We start from the raw sequence: 17,347 nt of genomic DNA, 5'->3' as shown, positions 1-17,347 counted from the left end.
GTAAATAAGAAAGACATAAATAAAACAAAGCACACACAAACTATCACTCACACATTCTGGTTAAACATATTTTATTAAAGCCCAGATGAAATATTTTAATAGCAAGGACAAAGCAATATTGCCTGTCCAAAGAATGTTAGCACCCACAATGATACAAAAGTCTGATTCCTGTAAAGCTGAAATGTCTGAATCAAAGCAGGGGAAAGCAGCTTAATACATAGTTACTACTTAAAACAAAAATGGTTACCCATAATTTAAGTTTAAATGAGTTTATATCATAAATGTGAATCACAGAGGAAGCATCTTAGTGTAAGCATACTGCTCAAAACAAATGAGGTGCCACTTTGCCTTGCTGCTGTCTTTGAGTTTGCAGCTTGACACACACCAACCTGCAGAAGGAAAGAAAATCATCGTGCAAACAGACATGTGCAATGGATGAATTCATAACAAAAGTTAACAAGAATAACATACACAGAAAACAAAAATAATTTTTTTTTGTACAGCTCACAAATTTCCTAAAAGGTTTTTGTTGATGTTTTGGTTTTCTTTAAGCAGTCCTTCAGTAGTAAAAATGTGAACTGTGCATTTCCCTGTATGTTCTCAGTGCCCAGGATATCCTATTCCAAAGTGTGCCTTCTGTAACTAGCCTGTTATCAACACCATTTCCCTGAGCTCATTATTCAAGCATGTATATCAAACTTAGGCACAGTGTGGTATCCTGGCCCAGCAGTAGACTCTTGTAAGCTACAGCAAAACAGGCAGGAGCAGGCTTCAAGCAATTTAATTCTTTCTAAAACATCAAGAGAAATTAAGTAAAGGGACTCCAATTAAAAGACACAAAAACCTCCAAATCAATTTATCTACTTTAGATTTAAAAGTTCTTAACTTGCAAATTAGCATTGAATGTGAACCTGATTGAAACATTCAAAAATCAATTTAACAGGAAACAGTGAGATAAAAACTTGACACACACTGGTGAAGGGTTTAAAAATAGTTAAAGGAACATGGAAACAAATAGATTAAGGTTTGAATTGTTTTCCATTGCCCTGCCTTCTAATAACCTTTTAACTAAATGGAGAACTTTCAGTTAATAGTCTGTTCACTAAAGTCTACAAGATGAGCACAAGACTAATCTTAACATTAATGTATCACTGAACAAAGTTGTGCCTTGGAAACTTGATGTTGCTACATAGGGGCCATCACAGGTCACTCCATTACACCTTTCAGAGGCCAAATGCACCCCAGAAAGGTCTCTGCCTCTGACCTCTGCCATATGGCTGCAGGAAACAACAAGAGGGCTCACAAGTATATTTTAATTTGATCATTTTTCAATTTAAAAAATCAACATCAATTTGCAAATAATGCAACAATTGATGTAACCTATGTTACAAATTGGTTAATTACAACTTAGGTGATGGTGGGATTGTAGGTGAGCAAATTTCAGAACAACAAAGGTTGCCATAACAGTAAACTTGAACTTAATTAACAAAAAAAACAATAGCATAATTTAAATGAGTGAATTAATACAAATAACCATTAAAAGGTGCTAAGTAGCAAAACTTAATAATAAAGTCCTTTCTTTTGCCTTTTTGATTAAGAAGTGCATCTAAAGCGAGCTGAAGAATCAAACTTATGATCACCAGGGAAGGGTTCCCAGGTAAAGCTCCTTCTTTCTGTACACCACTGTCCTAAAACACAGACTGCCCTGTGATTGGACAGCACCTAGCCAGGGATTTTACCTGGAACACTGTCTCAGTGTCTTACCCCCTCCCCCACAAGCCTGCAAAAATAAACCATGAGGTTGTGAACTCCAACCATTTTCACCAGTATTATTATCCCATGAGCAAACATTTTGCATTGAAATGAAAGGGGCCATGTATTTTAAATGCAATTTGATAAAGGTTTTTTGAAAAGAGTTTTTATCTGAGCATGAATTCAAACTGAATCTCCAATTAGCTGACCCGAGTGGCCTGACCAAAAGGTCAAAAGGGGATGTGCAAACTGGCCAGTGTAGCAAAAAGCTGATCAATACCCAAGGTTTTTGGGAAAGAAATATCAGCCATAGAGACCCAGCCACCTGACCATCATATCTTTTCTCATAGTCATGGGCCTACTCTCAATTCCTCTTTGTCATCTGACTCTCAATGCCGTTTCACATGGTGTGACTCCTATCTCCTTCCCCTCCTGTCCACTCTCTCTGAATGTCTCCTTCAACCAGAGTTGACCCACAGATTCAGCACCATGGCTTCAGGACTTGGGCTGCTCACTATTCATCCAATTACAGACTGGTTCTCCCCTGTGTTTGGGCTTCTCAATGGACAAACACACATTTAAACATAATTATCTACCCAGGCTGTTTCTCTTGACAGCCACTCTCCTTGTGTATTTCCACTGGAGAATTGGATCTAATGAACTGAATGACCCAGCGATGCCAATTGTAGTTCAAAATTCCAGGAATCACACAAAAAGACATCCATGAACAATCTTAATATAAGTCTGAACAGGTGGTAAATTTGAATCGAACGTTTTCATAACATGCAGATCTTCAACTTGATTGAATGTGCCTATTTAAAATAAATCCCCAAGATGCCAACAGGGAGTTCTAATAATTAGTGTGTCACAAAGAATGCTATTGCAAGTTTGCATCTGTCCCTTGTTTAAAAAATTCAACTTCTTATTCACAACTTAGCTACTACAATCAACAATCTCATGTACTTGTCAAAATAGAAATGTAGAAGATAGAAGCTGAAGGAGAGCATTTGGCCCTGCGAGTCTGCTCCGCCATTCATCACGATCATGGCTGATCATCCAACAGAATTCCCTAATCCTGCTTTCTCCCCATAACCAAATAATAAATATGAATCGCTTTTTGACCTTATCAGCAGAATACTTCATTTAGAGTGATAGCAGCAATATAAAGAGTGACACATTTTACTGAGGAATGCACTGATCATTAAAGGATAAATTAGTTATTTTGGGATTACCTTTAATCTGAGTTAGTTGTCAATTTTGATCAGATCTGCATTTGTCAGAGTCAAATGAAATGGGATGGCTTTGCTTATTTTTCTTTCAAAATATACATGGTGCAGATCCCAGATCAGTTACCCATTGGTTCATATTCAAAAAAAAGAATTATGTATAAAACATTAACATTTCAACGCTCTGTAACTGCAATTTTTTGCTGGACTTGGTTTCAATTCTGGAAGTGACATTCATTTATGTTAAGTAACACAGGAAAGAAAAAAGCACAAAGCATGCTAACAGTGTTTATACTATAGAGGCAGGAGGAATAAAGTAAGATTTTAATCTGGCAACAATTTGCAGCAAAAGAATCAAAGAGAAAACCTATTTCATCATGAAGACAAATGAAGGCAGTACAGTTTTTAGTCAATGTAAATGCCAGAGAAATCAATCTGCTAAGCATACAAGATTTTCATGTAATGCACCAAAGCCCATTAAACACACCCATTTTTGACAGCTTCTATCACATAGACAATGAACAGGCCAAAAAGAAAATAAAATTAAAAATATTAACAAGTATAGAATTACAATACTCTTTCAACATAGATTAAAATTCATCATTTTACACTATTTTTGACACTAGAAACATTAACAAGTTATTTAAAAAGAGAACCAGCAAAACAATTTTGTTCAGTAGGAATTACTAAGCAGGTTTTTTTTAAAAAAGGTCATTTTATTAATAAAGTGAAGCTGTACCAGTCTTGTATATAACACTTGTTTCTTTGCATGGTTTAGTTTTGTACCAGATTGTGACATGGCTAGTGCAAGTGCCAAAGGAATAATGGTTCCATCATTGGTTTGAATAACAGTTTAATCATCTTTTGGATGCTTTAAGTTAGCAGTAGACCAAAACAGTCAGATCAATGAATACATTTTTGGGGAGAGGCACAAATTGACAGTAATATTCTGTGAACTTTCAGCTTGCCTTTTAAGCTCCCTTTCAATAATAGGAAATTTTCATTTGCAGGTTCCATTGTACATAAATAGAGACATATGAACAAAGTAAAGATGGAAGAGGGTTTGCTTTTGTATCTTGGTGTGCCATTTAACCCTGGCACTGCAGTACAGGATCATTACCCACTCCACAATTGACCACACAAATTCTAAACTTTTCTATAATGTTGATTTCCTTATCAATGTGATCAAAGGCAGGATAAGGCTGATTCCATATAGCAAAATCCAACATTACTGTGACCTCAGAAGTGACTGCATCAGAGAGTTTTATGTATGTGCATATATGACTAAAGAAGCAGAGACTGAACTCTTACAATATTTTACCCTTTGTTTTCCCAACAGACCACATAGACATTTCTGCACAGGAACAGGTTATTTGGTCCAATTGGCTTATACTGCGCTGTACAGTAGACCTCTCTCACTCTGACTACATTTGTGTGGCCTTATTTATGTATGCATCAAACCTCCCTTTTAAATCCTAATTCAACTACACCAACTATTCCATGTGTCAGAGTTCCACATCCTTGTTACACTCTGCATGCTACTTTCTATGATGTGTCTGATCAGTTACCAGAAAAAACTCGCAAAAAAAAATTTAATCACTTCATGACCTCATCCAAAAAACAACATCTAATCCACTCAACTGTGGACTGTTTAAAAGGAGAGTTGTAGTTTTAAAATAAAAACTATAAGTCTCTCTCTCAAAGAGAATCTGACCCTTTTGTGTATAATATAGTCATTTTATTTACTCTTTTCCAATTTTCAACCATCTTCTCTTGAATGTACTATCCCCTTTCTTTGGGATATTGAAAATATAATGAAGGACTCAGTCATTGGAGCTGAAGCCCTCCAACCCTTCACCCAGTTTGCATCATTGACCTTAGAGTAAACGGTGGTTAGTTTCACCATGTTCTCACTTGACACTCCAAAAGTCCATGTTCCAGCAAGCTTCACTGAAGAACAAACCATCTTGGGAACTTTAGACTCACAGCATCGCTGCATTGTCTTGCATTTTTGCACCTTGCCTCCTAAAGTGAGTCCAAAACCGGATACAAAGTGTGACCGCTATGACAGCAAGCTAGAAGCCCTGTGATGCATCTCCTCCAATCCATGAGATGGGTCTTAAAACATGAAATCTTGTTGTGATCTGTTCAGTAAGTTAATACATGTCATTACAAATCATTTAGTCTCTATGACGATTCTAACAAACCTAATGTTTGTTTGACAATCCCACTGAGTGAGAAATAGGATGGGTAAACAAGTGATCCTTAGGTTCTCCAAATTTAATAATGCAGAATTAAGAAGCCATTGTAAAAGAGTTTCTGTCTATCATTAATAGAATGTAGCCAGTTATACATAGACCCACACTGCTGGGCAATGGAGGTGTAATGTCAGAGGAGGTCATTGTAGTTAACCACGTAAAAAGATTCTGGAAAAGGATGAGGAGGGATTATCCCCATGGCACCAGACATACAGAATGAAAGTCTTTATTATGGCTGGTTCTCTACTGCAGAAGTGGGAGAAATGTGATTGGAGAGGTGAGAATGTGGAGTTGCTGGTAATATGTTCGGTGATTTTGAAGATCAAAGACTTGAGATGAGAAGGATATTAGAGAAGAAGTATAAGTTTGCAATACTATTGAGCAATAAGCTGGTATGCTTGATGTCATTGAAATGCTTACGCATTGCTGTTCTGATATAGACAAAGGACAAGTAAATCCAAGTCCTGAGAGTTACCTCCTTTAGACATGCTGCTTCTATTTCTGGGGAAGGAAGTAGCTCTGCTGACACAAGGTTAAACGAAATTGATGGGGAAGATTGGGGACCCACCCATATCTCCACTGGTCTTATGGGGGCATTGCCTTCAAAGGTCTGTGGAGTTTTAGCTCCATAGTTAATACTGACACGAGTGCTGCATTGTCAGAGGTGCTGTCTTTCAGATGTTTGCTAAACCCTGCTTGTTTGTGTCATTAATTGGAGAAAAGTAGAAGTGTTTGATCCATCATTTGTTCTTCAACCAGCATCTTCAAAACAAGTTAACTGGCCAATCATCCCATTTTCTGTTTCTGATACCTTGCTGCACACAAATACGCTGCTGCATTTTCATTCAAAATATTCACTATCTCCATAGTGATGTGTGTATGCTAAAGACTTGAAAGGGATATTTAAATGGAAGCTCTTTTTCCTTAATAGACAGTTGTCACAGCAAGGCAAAGGGGAGTGGTGAGAATAGGGTTCCAAAATGGGGATCAAAGGACAAAAAGGAAAAATAAGCTCTGAATGTTGAATGGCATTGTATTTTGATGGAACGTGCCTGTAATGCATCATCATGATATTTGCAGTAAAAGTCAATTTTAATATGCTCTATATATCTTAATTAGGAAGAGTAAGGCAAATTTCATAAAACCAAAAATGGAATGGGGAGAACTTCATAGATTGATGATTCTTCATTTTGACTATCAACTCTAAAAGTGAAAGAGATTGAATCATTTTAAAAATAGCTTCTCTAGGTTAAGGACAAAAAAAGAGTTACTTCCCTCTCTAATTTGCACTGTTTAGGTTTGTGCAAAATCAGCTAAATTAGAATAAAAAGATAGAGAAATATTAAATGGAAGTTACATTGAGTATCAATTGAGTTTCTTTGATTCTTTAACAAAAACAGTACTGGGAGACAACCCTGCCCAAAAAATTAATCATGGCCCAGATTGAAATAATGAGCAGAGTGAATTTTCAATGAATGTCCAAGTTTCTGATCATTTAAGCAGGCTGTTCAAATTTAAGTGCTTTTTTTAAGGCATAAAGGCAAATTTTTAGAACATTCACTTAATTCACTAAGCAACTACTGCAAACCAATGAAATAGTTAACAATTCAGTACAATTTTTTGAGAAATAGTTTTCAATAATTTAGTTAGATTACTTCCAAATGGTGGCACAGACACTAGTGATAAGCTTCATACATTTTGTAAAAAAAAAATCAATCTTTATCTGCATTAATAAGATCTGCACAAGGCTTACGCACCTACAAGGAAAAAAAACCCAACTGTTCTATTATGATGGTCAATTGCATTGATTCATGGGCAATGTTATGTCTGTGATGATCCAAATGACTCCGAGTGAAAACCTCAACCATAGCTTCATTCAAAAATCTGGTGTAATTTCAAGCATAATTTGAACCCAGATTACCAAGTATGCCCAAAACTGAAACTCTAACCTGCTATTTTCATTAAATCTAATATTTAACTAAATACATCAACCAGCTGAATTATTCACACAACGCTGCATTCATGGTTAATCAACTGGATAATTATGTTGCAGAAATAATGAGTTTTAAAGAATTTTAATTGGACCGCTGCACACTGGAACTATTAGTTGATCATCCGTATGTAAATGAGAAAACATTAAATACAATAATCATTTTCCTGTTGGGAGATGTGGTTAATGTTGTCCGTACATATTTGCAAATGTACCAAGAGCAGCACATACTCTAATAGGACTTTCATAGGCAGTTTTATCATTCTTGTGGTTATTAGTAAATAAATGGTACAGCTATATTGAAGAATTATAATTTTATATGCCTTGCTTGACTTTATATTTGCCCATATATGTCACTGGGAGAGCCTACAATCAGTGACTGTGGGATAGAGACTACTTTGTCCTGACCAGTTGCATCGTTATTTTATTACACATCAATATGCCTCTGTCTTTGCCCATATATGTCGATGACAAGAGGCAACACAGCTTGTGATTGTGAGGTAGAGTTCACTGTGCCCTGACTGGTTTCGAAAATTCTTTTTTTCTGCAAGTGGTCTCAGATTCCTGCAGTGAATAATTATGGGTGATGTGCTTAGAGAAAAATGCATTGATGGTTCTTAAAAGTACAGTGGTAAAAATCAGGCAATTTCCAGACAAAAGGCATGTTGCACATGATATGAGCACAATGTCTGGCTGGAAAAACACATGTAAGGTAATTATCTGTGTTACAGATGCATTCTTGTCTGAATAGGAATCCGACAACCCTTAAACACAACAATAAATCAAATGGATTATTCTATAAAATAAAAGTACATGACTGAAGAAAGGCTTACACATTGAGAACACTCTGATTTATGAATGGAAAAAATGTGTGCAAACGTGGTCCACTTAAAGATACATTAACTTACTTAATCACCTTGAAATAATACCCAAAGTAAATATGGTTGATTACAATGGGTGTCAATCCAAGTTGTACAATAATCCTGGAACAGAACTAGGAGATTCTCTGACCTCTGGCTGGTGATATTCACAGCTCAACAATTAGTTCAGATCCAAACCTGATTTCTACCAGTGAGGGATATTGTCAAATTGCAAGATAAACACAGCACGAAAGAACAACAAAATTTTTGAAATATGCTAGCTGGCTCAATCAAAATGAAACTCAGCATCTTGCTCTAGGTACAGTCTTATATTCTATGTTGGAAATCCTTCCCTTACAACATGCAACAGTGCCTTGCTTCTATAAGTAGAAATTCTCTCTTCCGATTTTAACATAATGATTCCATACACAATTTTAGTGACTCTCCAAACACAACTATTATTTCCGCATTTTTCCTTCCAAAAACTCACCAAAATGGTAAAATCCTCAACTAAATCTCTTTTTTCTTATTTTGTCCTAGTTTATTGTCTTCTCTCATTCTGTTTGTTACGTTGGGGGTGTGAGAAATTGTGTCACATTGATCTCAACATTGTGGCAGATTGTCAATGAATCTATTGGGTGAAGGATAGCATGCGACCTTGTCAGTATAAATTAAATGTAGGGGAAATGACTTGAAGTACATGTGTAAATAAGCACTGAATGATAAATTTCTGAACAAAGGTATGCCATATCAAACCCGTCAAATTCCAAATGAGGTAAAAAGTAGGAATTTCATTGAAGTTTCTGGAAACTTACATCAAGAACTCTAGTTAAAGGCTGAGGAATATGAAAAACAGATTATTTTGAAATGGTTAGAGCATTGGTTTAAAATAGATTGGACTGTTACAAATATAGCTCCATGAAAGATGATGAAAAGAATATTGTTTGAGAAGTGGAAATAAGAAATTCAGAACTGTGAACAATTTCCTAGCTTAATGCTACCGCAGTTGACAGCTTGTGGATCCCTATAACTAGAAAAAACCTTGAAATGATGTTCTTCCTTGTTATTCCAGTTGCCAAGATTCTAATCCTGTGTGTTGAGCCATATTCCAATAAAGACATTTCTTGTGTGATAAGTATGCTTGCCAGAAAATGGCTCACACAGCAATGAAGGAAATGTGGTATATCAAAAAAAACAGTTGAGGGATACAACTCTGGAATTCTGTATCAATTACTTTCAAAGGGTGGTTACTTCTTTCCTCCAAACAGCTGTTCCTTTGCTTACTGGTGGCCTGTAAAAGGAGTAACCTTTACAAACCTCATTCCTGGTCTGGTCTGCCCTACACCTAGAAAAATGACAGCTTGCAGTAACTTTCTGAAGTCAGGGATGTCACCAGGATAGTTCTGCAGTTTAAAGGGAAAATAAATTATTTCATTTCAATTACAGTAAATGTACATTTACCAGATTAGTTTTCTTCAATTCAAAGATCAGAAATAACAACCCAGGAGTTGGGGATTAAAGGATATCAAAGTAGATTTACGATTATCTTAATTGATGTGTGGTAGATGATTGTGACGCGTACAAATTGTTAATTAAGACGATAATTAATAGGCAGAAGTAATATTGCAAACACTAAGAAAATTTAGAGTAAAGCACCACAATTTAAAAATTGAAGGTAGAAAAACATGCTTTTGATCAACTGGTTTCCTGGAGCATTCCCAGAGGGAGGTTAACTGTAGGAACTCAGCTGTGTTGATAGGAGGTCTCAATAATGACGGAACTTTTGTGAAAACTGGTCTCAACTGAGGGGCACTCGAACATTAAAGGGGGTAGGTAATGCACTGCTGAAGATTTTGACTGGCAGCTAAAGGAAGTTCTGTGTCGAAAAATGCCTAAGTTTTCCTCCCTTATCTAAATTTTTGACATTAGTTGATGGATTGGGTTTTTATTGCTAACTACCAAATTTGGTCCTCAACGACATTAGTATGGAAAACCTTAAAAGAGAATTGTGTTCTGTGCAGTTGGTCAGATAGCAATATCTTTTGAGCATCCTTCTTCAATTCTCTAGGTATGCCTTATTAAAATTCTTTGGCGGGGGGGGGCACAAAGGAAATCATGTCAGTCCTTAGGCCCTATTTTGACCTCTGCATGGTTCTATATGTCAACTTGAAAATTCCAGTTGGTGTTGGTAGAGTGATATTAATTGGTTTTCAATTATGCCAAATTGGCTACCCTCCAGTTGCCGTTTCAAGAAAAGAGGGGAAAGAGACGGAGACTGCTCCTTCAACAAGTTTCAATTAACAAATGACTATTGCTTTTCGGACAATCATTTTGGAGTGACAAACGTTGAGACTGATAATCCCAGGCAAGCCAATGTCAGAGACCCGAGGACAAAGTTGGAGACCTTGTGATGAGAGCAATCTGAGACCAGGTGATGGGGGAAGAACAGAGCCCGCTGATTACTAGGGGACTGGGACATTCTGGGGAAATTAGAGCCTGGGTGAGGTATGAGAATCTGGGCCTGGTTTGGGGTGGGTTTGGAGGTTAGAGGAGATGATCAGGACTTGGTTTGGGATGAAAATCAGGATCTGGTTGGTGCAGAAATTGGGGCTCAAGTGGGTCAGGGGAAGTCAGATGCTCCAGTGGGGAGATCATTGCAGAGAGCCCCAACTGCAGAGATTCCTCAGGCAGACTTCTGAATGCAGATGGTAAATGTGAATGTATATACCTCTTGAACTGACTGAGCCCTCTTCTTGAAACAGCCAAATTCTTCAATGTTCAGAAAACCTGGCCAACAGTAATTACATTTCAAAAGATGAATGAAAATAATTATGTTTAAACTTGCAACCTGGCTCCTTGGAGCAGCTTGGTTTCCCATCCCGCTTTAATACAAAAAAATTACACATAGAAATTAAAGGAGGGGAAAGAGTAAGTTGGAAAGAAGAAGCCAAATTTGTCAGTTTGCTGTCCAGTAACAAGGATAATGGATTAGAAACCTGAGGTGCTTTTCTTCAGGCTTAGGGAAACGTCATAGATTCCTGAGACATAGGCTTCATTAGTTTATAAAACTGATGAACTGAAGCAACTGCAGGAGATTATTTGATAGCAGAATGGCATGTTCCAGTGATTTTGGGGCTTAGATGAATCTCCTTGTAATAGTTCAAGCTGCAGTGTTCAAATTGGTAGTTTTGATGTTTAGGGTTAGTTTGTAAATTCTTTAGAAGGTGCAGAGGCTGATATTATCAGCTGGTTTAGTGATTTTTTTTTTAAATGTCCATCTTGATATGTTTTCAAGTTGTGTTCCATAAATGGATTTAATGTCTGCCAAGTCTAATTCAAGATGGCCGAAATTAGTTTGAAAAATTCATGAGTGATTTCATCTTGTTTTGCAGTATTAGCTAGTTACTGATTTAAACAGTTAGTAAATAGTGATTGATATATACACATTTTGCACATTGGAACTTAATTACCTTAATGTCCTTTGTTCATTACTGATTGCCTTGATTACAAACAATGGATCATTTTGTTGACAGTGATTTTAGTGTCAACGCTAAGTTGCATCCTTTATCAACACAATATGTGAGGCACCTCTATCAATTTCAAGATAATATTTTCTCACCAAGTAAAGATAACACTAGATCTAAGACAATGGGCTGCATTTTCTCATATTTTTGGCCAAGTGTCAATTTCAAAGTTTCCCAGAGGGTTTCCTTCTATGATCCCTGGTGACCTTTCTCTTGCAATACTCCGCTATTCACCTCATTAATCATGTTATCTGTCCCCACAGTGATGCTCTTGTACCATTTTGTACACAGCAGCGGCAAAAGTGCTTGCCAATGCCAGGACCTTCTGCATGCACACTGGCTGGCATATTTAAACCACAGTTGTCCAATACTCCAAGTCAGGTCTGAAGCAGCCGCCAAGGTTCTTGTGGGGTCCACAGTCCAGAGAAATGAACACAAGAAGGTTAATGATCTTTGCACTCCACAGAGTAAGTGCCACCGTCTCCTCTCTGCTACCTTACACTTTGCACCCACCTCCCACCGAGGCTCATTCTCAATATTGCCTCAATGGTTCTCACCCACTCCAGCCCCCAAACCACTTGTCCCTCCTGCCTTCTGCACTTTCTACTCACTCACTCACTCAGGACACCTCACTACCTTTCCTAACTGACACTGTCTGACCATAGTCCGCTTGACTGGACTAAGGAGTACCTCTCTTAAGACTTTCAGACATGGGCATATGATTGAAGTACATGCCGCGAGTTTGTAATATAAGATGCTATGACATGCTGTAGGTGTGACATTGATCTTGCCACAGGAACATGCCCACCCTTTGACTGACCATTGCTCACAACATGTCAAGGTGCCTGACTTTCTGCCTGCGCTAAAAAGCAAGAAAAGGCAATGATCCTGTGAGCTATCCAAGTGAGTGAATGCTAAGAAAGCAAGCCCTAAGGTGTACTCTGTTCTAATATAGAAGATGATCACCTGTCCCTATGCACAAAGCAGCCTGGCTGCAGCATTGCAATGTAAGATGTCACTGAGTTTCAAAGTGCAGTATTGAAGTGAACGGTATTAGAAGTGAGTCCAGGATGTGCCATGATGATGTGCTGAGGTTGGTGCTTTGCTGATGCCAATCTCTGTGGACAGAGGGTGCAGGCAGTTTTTTTTTTCCCCATGGACTGTGCCCCGAGATATTTGGGGAATCCTGACTAACTAAGGTTGATGCTCAGAGAAGACACTGGTAAGCTTTAGCCATCAGGGTCTTTGGAGAATAACAATGTACATAGAAAAGAGTTGGGCTTAGCTAATAATGAAATGTTAAAGCATGCAAATAGGCCTCACAACTGCCCTCTCTTAAGATTCTCACTAGGTGTTAAAACTTCAAAGTGGAAAATTTTTCTCAACATTGAGAGGTCTTTTTTTTCATTGTCGCCATATTTTCTTAACTTTCCCACCGATGCCTATGTTGTTCAAAGGCTGGGAAAAATCCTTTTTTTTGTATATTTTCTAATTAACCTGTTCAGAGATGTTATTATTCCACACCACATGAGTGGGTGGGACTTCAATCCGGGTCCCCTGGCCCAGAGATAGGAATACTACCACTGCACCACAGCAACCCTCTAAAATCCACCTTAGGTTTTCTACATAAAAAAAAATTCTAATGAACCTGTTCAAAGATGTTATTATTCCACACCTCTGGAGTGGGTGGGACTTGAACACGGGCCTCCTGGTTCAGGGGTAGGAACACTACTGCTGCATCACAAGAGTCCACCATAAAAGTCAACCTCACACCAACAAAAATCAATCAGGAGCAGCCACTGCTGGTCTTAACTACCAAGAAATGGAAGAGGGCTAAAAACATTGTGCCAAATGGTAATTAAACAATGGAAAATAAAATTTAAAAAAAAAACAGCATTTTTTTTTAGCTAAGTTAAAACAGTTGACCCAGAATTGCTAGATCCCAAAGCTTAGATGACAATGCTATAAAATGGACGACAAAATGGTAATAGCAAATCAGTCGTCATATTCTGTCTGATTTTGCATTCCAATAAAGTCAAGGACATAAAAATGAAGTAATGATACAGAAGGGCATTAAGATATTCCTGTGATAGATTTATTTCATGTTTAGTCAATATTCTGTTAGTTGTGTGTGGAATGGATGGTTCTAATTGAGCGTGTGTATAACTAGGACAGACTGCTTCATCAGTTACTTAAAAGCAGAGAGGCTGAAACCTCAGAGTGGACACTGTTTTCAATCATTGTATTTATAGTCTTTGGAATATTATTAAAAAATGAATGTTTTACATGGGTAGCAGATTGAAATCTACTTTAATGAAAAAAATATTATGTGAAGATATCAAATAGCTGACTACTTCTGTGGCTATTTTTTCAGTTTATTTCCAGGTTCCTAATGTTATGATTTCAACATCTACCACTAGAGAGGTTTCTTTATTATCCCTAAGGGAAAGTAACTGACCTCTCCTTATCACCTCTCTACCACAGCATACAACATCACAAATACACAATAAGGAGAATTGTAGTCCAAACCAACATAACATGGTAAGCATCTCATCTAACCCACATCTACATTTTCTGGATAGCAAATCACAAGTGGAAATCTTACTTGATTTTTTTCCAAAGCCACAGGGTCTATTTGTGAACCCCAAATACTGTTTTCAGAGATAATCAAACACAGCCCTGACAGCATTGATAAATCTTGAGCCTTATACTCTGTATAGCTGAGTTCTCAATGGGCTGTGCGTTGTCTACTAGATTTTGAGGAGTTTCCAAAAATCGATATTTCTATAACACTAGTCCAATTCCATATATCTTTGGCTCCTAACTAACCATTCAAATATTCTTCTGCTTGTGTAGATCACAATTTCCATACTCAACACAAATTTAAAACTATTAGCTATCAGAAATGTTGTACGGCAATGAGTTAAGACAGTAATTCAATCCAATGGATCTGTTGCTCTTCAGAAACACTAGATTTTCTCTCTCATTATCTGAGCTAACAGAATTGAATTGCTACTTAAAAGTGTGTTACCCACTTACTAATATAGGTCTCATGTCACACTTCAACACCTGCAAAATCAGATAGTGAGAGAAAGCAGTTTCTGTCAGTGATAACTGATCATTACTTCCTTTTAATTAGTAAACTCAAATAAATATTTAAAGTGTATTTTTCTCAAAAGAATGAAAATGTTAATGGTTAGATTCATTAGTACTGAAGCAGCCTATCAGGAAACTCCCAAGTTCAATCAATTCTGCCCATTTACATGGAGTTTGCTGATCTCAACTGGTATGGAATTAAGGCTTTATAAGTGGCTTGGTTATCCTTGGGCTAGGAAGGAGAAAAATCAACTGGGATTCCTATTGCTGATCTCTAATCAATGATTCTTCTGGAAATTACACACATGAACATTGGTGATTAAAGGATTACGGTTGGCTTTGATAGTTTCATAACCAAATCACCAGTTGCCTCAGTGAGGTACCAGGCAAACTACATTCCACCATGCCTAGTGTATTTATATTTCATCATGCTCTGGTGTATCCACTCTCCCATGTGCAAGTGTTTATACACTAGTGTTACTCAATGCAACTTCAATGCTCACCAAAATGTGCAATCATGTTCATTACATAATATGAAATATATATATTACTTTTTAAAAATGTGAACTGTTTTTGATAATAAACTTGAAGTTTTAAAATGTCAGCAATTAAGAACAATAGACTCAGTCACTGCCAGAATCAGATTCAAACTGGTTTTGCAATCTAGCTGTTCTACAAAACAAGCCGGCTGCATTCACTCTCAAATGGTGGTGGCAGTCTGTTAACTGAAGTGTTCTGTACCTTAGCGTCTTCCAGTTTATTTAAAAAGAAACATTTCTTCAAGAGTAAACTGTCTCTATTTAATTACAATTAACATATTAGAAGAATCAGAGGGAAAATAATCAATAAATCTCTATGTATTGGCTTCTGTGCTCTGATTCCTGTCTTGCTTACACTCTGTTGCCTGCCTAACCAAACACTGTTTTCAGATATTTAATACATTTCAGCTCACAATCAATCTCCTGAATTCTCCATTTTTGTGTGTCCAATTTGTATCATTTCTTCATTTCAACAGATTTACTAAGATCAAGGCTGAACACGTTTGATTCTAGTTGCATCACCTCCACTTACAAAATTTGCACAATTCAAAACATTGGTATCAAATATTTTGTGAAAACTGCCAACTTCCGGAGAAATAAAACTAGTTCCTCAGTTAATATTCTAGGTGCTATTAGATTCCTGGAGAAAATTGAGAGCAATCAGACAGCTGTCCTTTTGAAGGTTGGTCCTGCCTTTCATAGTGCTGCACAGATCTGAATGAATCATCATTCAGAGGCAGCCACAGAGAACAAGAATAGAGATGGTAACATATGGTGAATGGGTTTTCTTGTTTTATTAAGTGGTCTGTCAGGTTTCAGGTGACCAGAAATCTATAAGTGAACGAAATTTTGTAAAACATCATCACTGTCTGCCAATGTGATTTCTGTCGAACAGCAATATGGTTGATTCTTCTTTACTAAATTAGGGATGGTCAACAAATTGCAGTCTAACAAGTGACATCCAAACCCATACCCCAGAGCTGCAATTTCAACAAAACTCAGTATCGTGTAGCTCTAGCACAGTGTTAAGAAATGCCACCTTTTCTTTTGGTGGGGGTACTCTGGCAAGTACTTTTGAGAGACTGAATTCCCTGTATGCCCTGGGAGTCCCTATGTTTGTATGTTAGTATCACGGGCTGCACATGCTCCATTCAAGTTGTTATTTATGGCTGAAGGACCTGGCCATTTTGTGTTAAGAAGTTGCCTTGTGGAGACTGGCATGGGTCCCAGTTAGTTGATCAGTTTGCTATCTTTGGCCTATTGGTCAATCAGAGATGTAGAAGTTGGGAAGAGGATCCAGGCAGTAAAGATGCTCATGTTAGCAATCTCCAGGCACCCCAGCCTGTGAGACATCTTCAGGATCTGAGAAGGTGATGGGCAATTACTGTCTCCATGTTGGAGAAGGTTGGGGGTCAAAAGAAGTCCTGGGGACCATTGATTGTTCAGAGCACTTGCAAGGAAGATGAAGAAAGTTCTCAAACAGCACTTACTTGGTGCAGCTGAGAACTATTGGAGATTAGAAACACAGGGGCAGTGTCTACTTAATAAGGTTAGCTGTCTGCAAGAGAGCTGGAACTGTACGCATCTGTCAGTGCTGGAGTGCATCCTTGAAAATCCCATGCAACACAATCTTGAGGGATGAGATTGAAATACCAGAATGTGAGCAGTCTTTGAGACAGTCTATGATGGAGCTGCTTCTAAGGTTAGATCTTTAAAAGTGAAGAACTGGAATCCTAGTCAAGGAGGAAAACCTTGAATGAGATTTGGTGACTGAAAATGTAACTGTGCCTGGGTAAGCTGCTGAGAAATCTGTGGGAATTGTCTTGACCGCATCTATTATTTGATATGCTCTGTGAAGTATTTGAGTATTTGACCACAATTTTTGTTAGCCCGTATTTACCTGATATTCATTCTGAATGTTAGAGTATAAGTTGCAGATACTTTTAGGATTGTTTTGTTTATCTAACCTTGTATGGTTTATTTTTAGAGATAGTAGGAACTACAGATGCTGGAGAATCTGAGATAACGAGGTGTAGAGCTGGATGAACACAGCAGGCCAAGCAGCATCAGAGGAGCAGGAAAGCTGACGTTTCAGGCCTAGA

Source organism: Rhincodon typus, chromosome 18, assembly GCF_021869965.1.
Source record: "Rhincodon typus isolate 14 chromosome 18, sRhiTyp1.1, whole genome shotgun sequence".
NCBI lineage: Eukaryota > Metazoa > Chordata > Chondrichthyes > Orectolobiformes > Rhincodontidae > Rhincodon > Rhincodon typus.
Note: the sequence above shows the minus strand (reverse complement) of the source record.